The sequence below is a fragment of the Mustelus asterias genome, chromosome 12, assembly GCF_964213995.1.
Source record: "Mustelus asterias chromosome 12, sMusAst1.hap1.1, whole genome shotgun sequence".
Taxonomy (NCBI): domain Eukaryota; kingdom Metazoa; phylum Chordata; class Chondrichthyes; order Carcharhiniformes; family Triakidae; genus Mustelus; species Mustelus asterias.
The window spans coordinates 35,307,890-35,319,975 of NC_135812.1; the positions used below are offsets into that span (position 1 = coordinate 35,307,890).

Genomic DNA, 12,086 nt, shown 5'->3' on the forward strand with positions numbered 1-12,086 from the left:
CTGCTCAGAGTTTCAGGATTTTGACCCAATGTTGATAATGAAGAAATAATAATTCTGTCAAAGCTCGGATGGTGTGTGATGGGGTTTTCGTGCATCGTGCTTCTAGGTGGTGGAGATCTTGGGTCTGTGAGGGATGCTGCCAAAGCAGCATGGCAATTTCCTGTAGATAATACATCAGTGGAACATTGGTGAATTTTTAGACCCAAGGTGAAGTCTGATTTGTACTAGATGGTACAAATCCACCCACATCTGCTCCTGTCTGTGCCGAGTTTGGGTACAGCCCAAATGAAAAATTCAGGCCTCTGTGGTGAATGAGGCTTTGGGAATGGTGAAGCTGGCCACTTGAAGCAGAATATGAACCTCTGTTCTCGTGGCATATGGTGCTGCTGCACCCATCTAAGCAAGTGGAGACTATTCTATTGGACTCCTGATTTATGGCCAGGATTTAACGTACAAAGTTCAGCGACACACCTGAAATAAAATTGTGCGAGAAGACATTGGGCACGCATCCTGAAATCATCGTACCCCTGCACGATATTTCACTTGTGTGTGTGCAAATTGAAGCCCACCTACAGAAAATCAAGAAGCCAATTGGAAAATCCAATTGAGTGTCTGGTCAGTGGTGACCTCCAGCTTTTGATGATCAGGCCTTGAAGTTTGTGTAGCCATTGAATGTAGAGAATGTCTCTTGTTGCAGATGGGCATTGCCTGGCACTTGTATGACAGAAATGTTAATTGCCTGCGTTTCTATATGCTGCAAGATGTGGATGACTTCATAGAGCTGAGCACTGTGCAATCATCAACAAATAGTTTGCTTCTGATAACAAAGAGAAGGTCAATGTTGTAGTACAAAAGATGGTTGGGCCCTGAAGGCTGCCCTATTAATATCTCCATGCAACTACGTTATGTAAGAGGCTGGGAATATTTATATAGTCACCAGGATTTGAGAGTATTGGTTTGTGTTGAAGATTAATGCATGATGGGCAAGGCCTGTGGCTATGTGCATTATATGTTAATACTTTAATATTTGTAACTTAATGTAATCTATCTTCTATAATCAACATGTAGCCCAATGATTAAAAGAATATGTAAAATCTGAGAGTTAATAAGTATTAAAGAAAATGTCTGCAAAGTGCTGAGTCCTGCATTCCAAGTTATTAAAATTCCGCTGACCTCCTGTAATACAAGTATTTTTCTGTATTCAGATTATATAATTAATTGTGTATTAGTTTTGTTTTACTGGATGTGAAACGTGCTGCTGGGGCTGATCAGCATTTGTTGAGCGAATACTACTGGACAAGGCAGATTCCAGTGCGTAGCCTGGCTCAAAATATCAAAACTTTTATTTTTAAATTGTGAAGGGCAGTTACTGAATACATTCACAGGAGTATGTTAGTGTACTTTTAACACACACAACAAATGTTTATTAAATAAAAAAATGAACTATATTACGTTAGACAAAAGGGTTGGAAAGATTTCGATACAAACAGCAGTAAATGAGTCAAATCTCACACTTTTTTCACCCCAACTATACCTTTACAGATGCATGCAACTTTGTCAAGATAACACAATATGATGATATCCATCTTATACTCTGCAGTATGTGGTATATATGCATTAATAAGTGAACTGTGATCGGAGACACACACCCTAAAATGCATGATAGATGCAAAGCAGATTCCATTGATTTCTCAACAACCTCCAAGCCACCTGGAGGTCTCACTGAAATTGTCTTTCTCACGAAGCTTCCAATTTCCACGCTCGAAGAACTTGGCTTGGAATTCTCTCTCAAACATCATTGCCACTCTGACGTCTTCAACAAGAATCCACCTCCAGAGTTTCCATCACTCTTTCTGATGTTCTTTCCCCTGGATCTTTGCGTACACTCAAGCTCTACCTTCCAAACACAATATTTGGCTCTGCCAAGCATAACACCACTGCTCTATAGACCCCTGGTGTGGAATCACCAACCTTTGGCTGCCTCATTGGATCATCTTGCTTATCTTAAGCCCACTTTACCTTAAATCTGATCTCTGCAGCAGTGTTCTCTCTAATTTTGAGTCAATTTCGCTACTCACTTTTAACTTAACAGGGCTTGTTTCAGATCTCTTCCCCCCCCCCCGATTGAGGACTTATTTGTTTGAGACCCTCTCCCTGACCCCATCCCTGTGTCCTGCTCCTTGGCTAACTTCTGGTGCTCCCTTTCACCTGAGCTCCAATTTTGTGCAGTTTCACTTTTCCTTTTTTTCAGGTGCACAAGACCAGTGGCGAGTTATATAAAAAAAAGAACTATGCATGTATGCTGGGCTGGTTTATGGCCTAATCAGCAACCTGCATGTGTGGCCATTATTCGGCCGATGCATGCCCAGAAGACCCAAAGATTAAAAAGAACACAGAATGGCTGCGCTTATGCAGTTTACGGTTGGCACATACATTGAAACTTCAAAGCCCACTAGGAACTGGTGTTTCTAGCCTCCGACTACTGATTTTAAAAGATAAATTTTTTTTTTCTGTCTTTTGTTTCGGGGTTCATCACAACTTTGCTCTCAAAAGAATGAAAGCTCCATTACAGTGAACGTTTGTTTCTTCACAATTGCTTTAAACCTTTACAAGAACTTCTAACAACTTATCGCATATTATCCAAATAAACCTTTCATCTTGTTTCATAACTACACGTCTTATTGTACAATTACAAAGGTTTGACCAAATCCAAGTCAATAAATGTAACAAGGAATAGCAGAGTTTACATATCTTAAGAATTATCATAACTCAGTGCTTGTTTCTTTTTTCTCTTATTCCCAGCCTTTAACTTGGCAACAAATGTTTTATTTGAGTTCACAGTGCAGTCGCCATTTTCATTGGCTATTGACCATCTTCCAGCTCACTTTCCTAACTCCGATGTGGTAAATTCTCATTTTAATTTAAGGTCAAAATGGCATTTTACGTGTTAACAATGCATTTCTCCTCTGATCAAAATCTCTTAGCTGTTTCAAGAATGTTATAAGAGATGTTTTTTATGTTCCCACAAAAGGGTTTCTTACTCCTGCTTGGTTTAATCTTTGAATATTTGTTCCTTGTGGTTTCTCCTAATCCCATTTCAATTTTTGTTTAAATGAAAGCAAAACAATGCAGATGTAGGTAATCTGAAATAAAAACAGAAAATCCTGGAAAAGGTCAGCAAGTCTGGCAACACCTCTGGGGAGAGAAACAGGGTTCATATTTTGAGTCATGTTACTCTTTTTCAGAGGTTTTATTTAATTCTCTTCGAGCAACATCAATCTCTTTCTCCTTCTGGAGTTTTATAGATCATTTTAATACTTCCAGTTCTTTTAGACAGTTCGTGAACCATCTCATTCTACTCCTCTAAGTTTTGAATGGTCTTCTGCATACTGTTCACTTGCCTAGATTCCATCAGCTGTATCTTGTGTATCAACACTGGCAAGCACTTGTAAATTAGTGTGTCTGGATGTTGACTCCTCTATACCACGCATCTCCCTTTTTCGTTTTCTCCCGTTTGCATCAAGATTGAAAAATCTCATTGTTCCGTGATGTAGTTCTAACAGTTAGTTGGTTTGTTTTAAATTCTGTTCTTAACCAACTAGTTTGATTCACCGGCAATTCCTCCTGTTGTTCAAGGCATTATTTATGATGCTGCTTTGAGACTTTTGATGCTTGAAGTTCATGAGATTTTAACTGAAGATGGGCCTTTGTTAAACTTGTAGAATCAAATTTATCATTTAAACATTTAAATAAGTCCTCAGTCAAGTATTCTCCTTCTGTGACTGCTCAATCATTCACTATTTTCTCATTTTTCATTGGCAAACTCCACTTCCATGTGTGAAAGTTGCCTTTCTACACTGGTCATGTTATCTTTCAATTGCTCATTATCAGCAATGATCTCATTTTTGGCCACATTAATTTTAAGGAGTTTGTAAGATTAATGTAATCAAAATGCTTGCTGCAATAGACTTGTCACCACATTAATGTCTCCAAATCATTACTCAGAATCTAACCTACCCCTTCAATAGGTGATCTAGGAATAATGAGGCAACAGTGCTAACCACTATACCACTGTGTCGCCCACCTCTTTTTGAAGCTTGCTATTTCTTTCCTATTCTTTTCTTTCCTTGCTAACCTCTCTGGAGTTCAAGTTTTCGTATTTCCATGCCTCTTTTCTTTTTTCTAATTCATCACTGTTCTTTTCCTCCAATTCAATTTTTTCTTTTTCAATTTCAAGCTTCTGTTTTTCTCTTGTCTCTTTCTATCTCCAGCAATTTCAGTTGCAACTTAATTTTAGCTAACTCTAGCTTTGCATCAATTTCAGGTATCGTCTCTGATTTCTAAACACGAGATTACTTTGATCATGTTGTCCTTGTGCAATCCTTTTATTTCGACCTTTCTGCTAACTCTCAATTTAGCCATAGTCAAGGATTTCAAATTTATCTTTTACATCTTGTACTTTCAGAAAAGTCTTAGCAACAATCAAAGCGATTTTTAAATACCAACCTGTATAATATACTTAACAGCAAATTCTGTTCCAATGTCTAATATCTGCACGGAACTGGTCCTTTGAGGATTTTTAATGACACGAGATCCCACACCTTCTTACGATCCCGGATGAGACTCCACTTTATGATTATAGCTGATATTATTGGATAGATTCCAGAATGCAACCTTGCTTGATCGATCCTAACTTTTAATTTTATTTTCGAAACCGTGGGCAGCAGTTACTGAACTCATTCACAGGAGTCTACTAGAGTACCTTTAACACAGAATAGACATTCACAGGAGTCTACTGGTGTACTTTTAACACAATAGAAAGTTTATTAAACAAGAAAAATGAACTATATTACACGAGCCAAAAAAGGTTGGAAAGATATCAGCAGAAAAGCAGTACGAGTCCATTCACACTATTTCTTCACCGCAACTATACCTTTACAACTTCATAAAGATAACACAATTTACAAGAGCTTTATTTTCATTTGTGGGACGTGGGTGTCACTGGCAAGGTTAGCATTTATTGCCCATCACTAATTGCCTTCAAGAAGGTGTTGGTGAGCTGTCTAGATACACCCATAGTGCTGTTAGGGAGGGATTTTGACCCAGCAGCAGTGAAGGAATGGCGATATATTTCCAAGTCAGGGTGGTGTGGGGAACTTCCGGGTGGTGGTGTTCCTGTTTGTCTGCTGCCCTTGTCTTTCTAGTTGATGGTGTCTAAAGAGCATTGATGAGTTCTTGCAGTGTATCTTGTGGGTGATGCACGCTGTTGCCACTGTCGGTGGTGGAGGGAGCAAATGTTTGTGGAATGGGAGCCAATCAAGTCGGCTGCTATGTCCTGGATGGTATCAAGCTTCGAGTGTTGTTGGAACTGCACCCATCTAGGCAACTGGAAAGTATTCCATCACACTCCTGACCTGCGCCTTGTAGATGGTGGACAGGTTTTGGGGAGTCAGGAGGTCAGTTACTCGCCGCAGGAATCCCAGCCTCTGATCCCTCTTGTAGCCACAGTGTTTATATGGTTAGTCCAGTCCAGTTTCTGATCAATGGTAAACCCAGGATATTGATAGGTTGTTAGTGATGGTAATGCCATTGAATGTCAAAGGGTGATAGATTTTCTCTTGTTGGAAATGGCCATGCCTGACACTTGTGTGGCATGAATGTTACTTGACACTTGTCAGCCTAAGTCTGGATACTGTCCAAATCTTGCTGCATTCGGACATGGACTGCTTCAATATTTGAGGAGTTGCGGATAGTGCTGAACAAATCATTGGACAAATGCACTTCTGACCTTGTGATGGAAGGTAGATGATTGATAAAGTGGCTGAAGATGATTTGGTCCTGGACAACACCGTAAGGAACTCTGTAGCTAACAGCATTGTGGGTGTACCTACACCGCATATACACTGCAGCAGTTCAAGAAGGCGGTTCACCACCTCTCAAAGGCAATTAGGGATGGGCAATAAATGCTGGCCTAGCTGCCGATGCACATCCCATGAATGAATAAAGAAAAGCTCATTGTTGTGGTACTACCAAACTCTTCTTGATGGGCAGTGAAGTACCCCACCCAAAGTATAATCTGAGACTTTGCCATCCTCAATGTTTCTTCCAGCTGGTGTCCAACATAGATTAAGGCTTCATCAGCTGAGGGGTGGGGTGTGTCTGTGCTATATCCCATGAATTAACTAAAACAAAATCAATGTATTAATTGAACCGATAATGGCACATCCAGACCTGATGATGTGTGAAGTGCTCCTTGCTAACATCTCTGCCACAATTGGAGAGCTGTCCCACGGGTTGGTCGAGCAACAACCTGACATTGTCATACTCGCCAAATCATACCTTACGGACAATGTCATAGATGCCATCCCCACCATGTCCAGGTGTGCCGGTAGGACAGACCCCTCAGATGCGGTGAGGGCTGCACAGTGGTACACAGTCGGAAGGGAGATTACTTGAGAGTCCTCAACATCGACTTCTGACCCCTTGAATCTCATGGCATCAGGTCAAAGGTGGGCAAGGAAACCTCTCGCTGATTCAGATACAGTACCCCCTCAGCAAATGAATCGGAACTCCTCCATATTGAACACCACTTGGAGGAAGCAGAGGCTGGCAGAGGAGCAGAATATTCTCTGGGACTTCAATGTCTTATCACCAAGAATTGTTCAGTAGCACCACTACACACTGAGCTGGCCAAGTCCTAAAGGGCATAATGCTAGATTGGGTCTGCACCAGTTTGAGAGGGAACCAATGAGGGAAAAACATACTTGATCTCATTCTCACCAGCCTACCTGCTGCAGATGCATCTGTCCATGACGGTAAGTAGTAACCACCACACACACCTTGTAGAGACAAAGCTCCATTTTCACATTGAGAATACCCTCCATCATGTGTGGCACTACCACCAAGCTAAATCGGAGTAATTTCGAATAGCAACTCAATATCAGCAGTAGCAGAATTTTACTTGAGCACCATCTGTAACCTCATGGTCTGGAATATCTGCCACTATACCATTAGCATCAAGCCAGGGGATCAATCCTGGTTCAATGAGTGCTGGAAGGCATGCCAGGTGCAGCACTAGGCACACCTAAAAATGAAACGTCAACCTGGTGAAGCTACAACACAGGGCTGCTTGCATGCCAAACAACAAGCAATAGACAGAACTAAGTTATTCCACAACCATTGGATCAGATCTAAGCTCTGAGGTCCTGTCACATTCTGTTGTTAATGGTGGTGAACAATTAAATAACTTACTGGAGGAGGAGGTTTCACAAATATCCCTAGCCTCAATGATGGGGGAGGCCAGCATATCAGTGTAGAAGACAAGGCCGAAGCATTTGCAACAATTTTCAACCACAAATGTCATGTGGATGATTCATTTCAGCCTTTTAAGGAGGACCTCAGCATCACATGTCAGATTTCAACCAATTTAATTAATTGCATGTGATATCAGGATATGGCTGTTAACACGGGATATTGCAAAGGTTACGGGCCCAGACAATATTCCGGCAGTAGTATTGAAGACTTGTGCTCCAGAACTTGCTGCACCCCTAGCCAAGTTGTTCCACTGGCATCTACCCAACAATATGAAAAATTGCCCAGCTATGTCCTGTATACAACAAGCAGGACAAATCTGAGGATTGGGCTAACAAGTGGCAAGTAATATTCACGCTACACAAGTTCAGGCAATGGCCATCTCCCCTTGATATTCAATGGTCATCACTGACTTCCTCACTATCGACATCCTGGGGGTTAACACTGACCAATAACTGAGCAGGACCAGCCACATAAAGACTGGCTACAAGAACAAATCAGAGACTGGGTCTTCTGTAGCGAGTAGTTCACCTCCTGACTCCCCAAAGCCTGTCCCACCATCAACAAGGCACAAGTCAGAAGTGTGATGGAATACTGTCCACTTGCCTGAATGGGTACAACTCCAAAAATACTCAAGAAGCTTGATACCATCTAGGACACAGCAGCCTGTATGACTGGAACCTCATCCACCACCTTCAATAGTCACTTTATCCATCACTCGCGCATGGTTGCAGCAGTGTGTGCCATTTACAAGATGTGCTGCAGCAACTCACCAAGGCTCCTTCAACATCACCTTTCAAACCTGAGACTTCTGCCACCTAGATGGACAAGGGCAGCAGATGCATGGGAATACCACCATCTGCACGTTCCCCTCTGAGCCACACACCATCCTGACTTGGAACTATATCACCATTCCTTCATTGTTGTGACAAAATCATGGAACTCCCTTCCTAACACTGTAGGTGTACCTACACAGCGTGGTCTACAGCAACTCAAAACAGAGGGGAGACCACCATTTTCTTGAGGGCTGTTTGAGTTGGGCAATAAATGCAGCCTAGCCAATGATGACCATGTTCCGTGAATGAATTGGAAAAAAAGGTGGATCCTTTCAAACCTCTCGAACTTCTAGGAGGCTTCAGATCCTTGGTTGAGAGGCACCGCACAAATGCATACTCAACTAAGAGAAGTAATGGTTATTATAAAGCCTTCAATCAGGGAAAATGAAGTATTATTTGCAAATCTAGGTTTCATATCCTCGCTGTGAAGCTGTATTGCGTCTAGTGAATGGGAAATTACATCATTATTAGATTGCCACAATTCCACAATCCAATGTGGAATTCACTTTTGCCAGTCTCCAAATGTACAGAGAATGTAGTAATACGCAAGCTAAATATGCTAACCCTTGAAATTGTGCTATCAAGAAAGCTTTCAATTAACATTAATATTCAGATGGTACGTTACTATGTTTCAGAAAGGCTCGCCACTAATACGTGACTATGGCAGCACAATAAGCCCCATATTCATCAGTGTAATCATCTGATGCTGCAGTTACTGTAAATCCTGAATGCAAGAAGGATATCACATGGTATAATTGCTCTAGGCTCGTGTAAACTGGATATGCTATCTTAAATAATCTAAAATGATCTAATTGACTTTATGTTAATACTTTAAAGGTCAGTGATTGGCAAGGTTTGCCCAAGTAATTGACCTTTGAGTGAACTTTAATGCATGTCACTATACTCATTGCTATAGTGATTTATTTTGGGAAAATTTGGATCGGAAGGCTTTACTACCATAAGCTTGAATAGTGTGGTTTGTGTATATTTCTGATAACTAGGGAGAAAGCTTATACTACTCAATGATGACGTGACCCACTTAAATCTGCAAGAATATTCAGTGTGGGCATATTGGCATCAGCTGGTATTGCATTTGGCCATTCAGTAGGGGAGGAAACAAAGGAGTGTACACTATTGGCGCATAACTGCAGCTAAAGTAAACATAACGATCAGACATGTCAATAAAGCAAAGTTCACTGATATTGCCATTAAAAATTAACCCACAGAAACTGGAAGGATTAACCTAAGGCTCAGGGCTGTTTCCTGCTAAAACTGAAGAAATTCCAACTTTGAACAACGTGAATTATTTCTTCCAGACTGTTTGAAACTGGGGTGTATAGGATGGCATGGTGGTTAGCACTGCTGCCTCTGTGTCAGGGACTTGGGTTCGATTCCCATCCTTGGGTGACTGTCTGTGTGGAGTTTGCACGTTTTACCCATGTCTGCGTGGGTTTCCTCCAGGTGCTCTGGCTTCCTCTTTCAGTCTAAAGGTGTGCAGGTTAGGTGGATTGGCCATGTTAAATTGTTCCATAGTGTCTCTAGATTTGTAGGTCAGGGGGATTAGAAGAGTAAATATGTGGGTTGCGGACCTGGGTAAGATGCTCTGTCAGAAAGTCGGTGCAGACTCGATGGGCCGAATGGCCTCCTGCACTACCCCGAAATTCCTGAGTTTAATTTTTCTGTAATCACTGAAGTATTTTTTTGCTATATACTAGTAACAGGCTATCTTCTAGAAGTTGATGGTGATCCTTTGGACTTGTCCCAATTTTCCTGATGAGCTGCACAAAGGGTGTAACAATCATTCAGATCACTAGACTCTTGTTCTGTTTCCTGATCATTTAGTTGGAGTATTACTGATATCAGTGTCAATAATTAGCATGGGGAAAAGACTGTTTGGGTCCTTGAACCTGATCATAATCTAAGATCCTTTGCTTGAAAGGTGCATGTGGATCTTAGATGGAGACAAGACTGTGATCCAGTCTGATGCTCTCCACAATGGAGAAACCTATAGTACTCGCTCTTCAGACTTCCACATGAAAAAAGAATAGCTTTTTGAGCACGGAACCAACAGGGCCGGTGGCTTCTGTGGAATTATATGAACTATACCCTAACTATAGTCACATTAATTCAACCTCTGCACACACTTTCTTCTCTGCTGTAACTTGTTGCTGTGCTGTAGTTTCAGGCACCGAATGCCCTTTGAAAATTTTCCTAAGTCATTGTTGTTCGTATGTGAGCCAGTGAATTTAGACCAGCACCCTGACTGGGGGAAGGATCATAGTTAAGCCTGATCCTGTCCTTGTCCAAAGATCATAAATGTATTTCCAGTAAGGGTTATTGAATCAGAGCAGGAATCACAGCTGATGTTTCTTTACATAACCCATAGAAAATGATACAGAATAGGAATCAAACAAGTGGATAATTAATTTATCTATTTGCATCCCTTACTTGATTTACAGTTTGCACATTAACCAGAATGAACTAGCAATCAGGGCAGAGGTCAAACTAATATTAGGACTGAATGTTTTTGAGCATGCAATTTCACATTGCATTGTGTGTCCAATTGTAGTTATGCTGATATGGCAATAACTGAATCAGAAAGAGAGAGTTACTAATGGCCTGATTTCTTAGACAAGTGACTTGGAAGAAGCTGAACTGCTGAAATTGGGTGGTCTGAGAAGATTAGAAGAGTAAATAAAAGTGTAATAGCATGATGATCACTTCAGGCTCCTTTTATGCCTCTAATCTGAATGGGCGGTTGGGGTCATTCTGTGATTTCTGGACTCTAGGATATTTTTAGACTTTGTAGTTGCAGGCATCTCCTCATTCAAACGTGCAGTGCCTGAATATCCTCTAGTGAATTTGTCATTGTTTGCTCATTAGTAACTTGTATGTTTCTGCCAAGGGGGAGGCTATGTTTTTAAATTATTCATTCATGGGACCCGGGCGTCGCTGGCTGGGCCAGCAATTATTGCCTATCTCAAATTACTTTTGAGAAAGTAGTAGTGTGCTGTCTTTTTGAACTGCTGCGTCCATGTGGTATGGGTATAACAGTGCTGTTAGGAAGGGAGTTCCATGATTTTGAATCAGCAACAGAGAAGAAACAGTGATTTATTTCCAGGTCAGGATGGCGTATGGCTTGTAGGGAACTTGTAGCTGATGGTGTTCCCATGTGTCTGCTATCCTTCTCCTTTTAAATGGTAGCCACTATGGGTTTGGAAGGTGTGGCCTAAGGAGACTTAGTGAGTTCCTGCGGTACACACTATTGCTGCTGTATATCGGTGGCGGAGGGAGTGAATGTTTGTGGATGAGGTGCCAGTCAGTCGGGCTGCTTTGTCCTGAATGGTGTCAAGCTTCATGAATGTTGTCGGAGCTGCACTCATACAGGCAAGTGAAGAATATTCCATTGCACTCCGTACGTGTGCCTTGCAGATGGTGGACAGGCTTTGGGGAGTCAGGAGGTGAGTTACGCACTGCAGGATTCCTAGCCTCTGACTTGCTGTTGTAGCCATTATATTTATATGGCTGGTCCAGTTCAGTTCCTGGTTAATGGTTAAACCCCCCCCCCCCCCCCCCCCCCCCGCCTCCAGAATATTGATAGTGGGGGATTTGACGATGGATACTATTGAATAGATTCTCTTATTGGACATGGTCATTTCCTGTTACTTGTGTGGTATGGGTATTACTTGCCACTTGTCAGGCCAAGTCCGGATATTGTCCAAGTCTTGCTGCATTTGGGCAGATGTGAATGGTGCTGAAAATGGTGCAATCATCAGTCAAGATGCCACTTCTGACCTTATGATGGAAGGATGGTCATTGATGAAGCAGCTGAAGATGGTTGGGCCTAGGACACTATCCTGAGGAGCTCCTCCAGTGATATTCTGGAACTGAGATGATTGACCTTCAACAATGACAGTCATCGTCCTTTATGCCAGATAT

At 41.6% G+C, this 12,086-nt stretch overlaps 1 protein-coding gene across 2 annotated transcripts in view; it reads left to right on the top strand.

The window, feature by feature from the left end:
* The window catches only part of mtmr4 (myotubularin related protein 4), a 176,186-nt gene that overhangs the window by 533 nt on the left and 163,567 nt on the right, over positions 1–12,086 (top strand). The window lies entirely within an intron of this gene.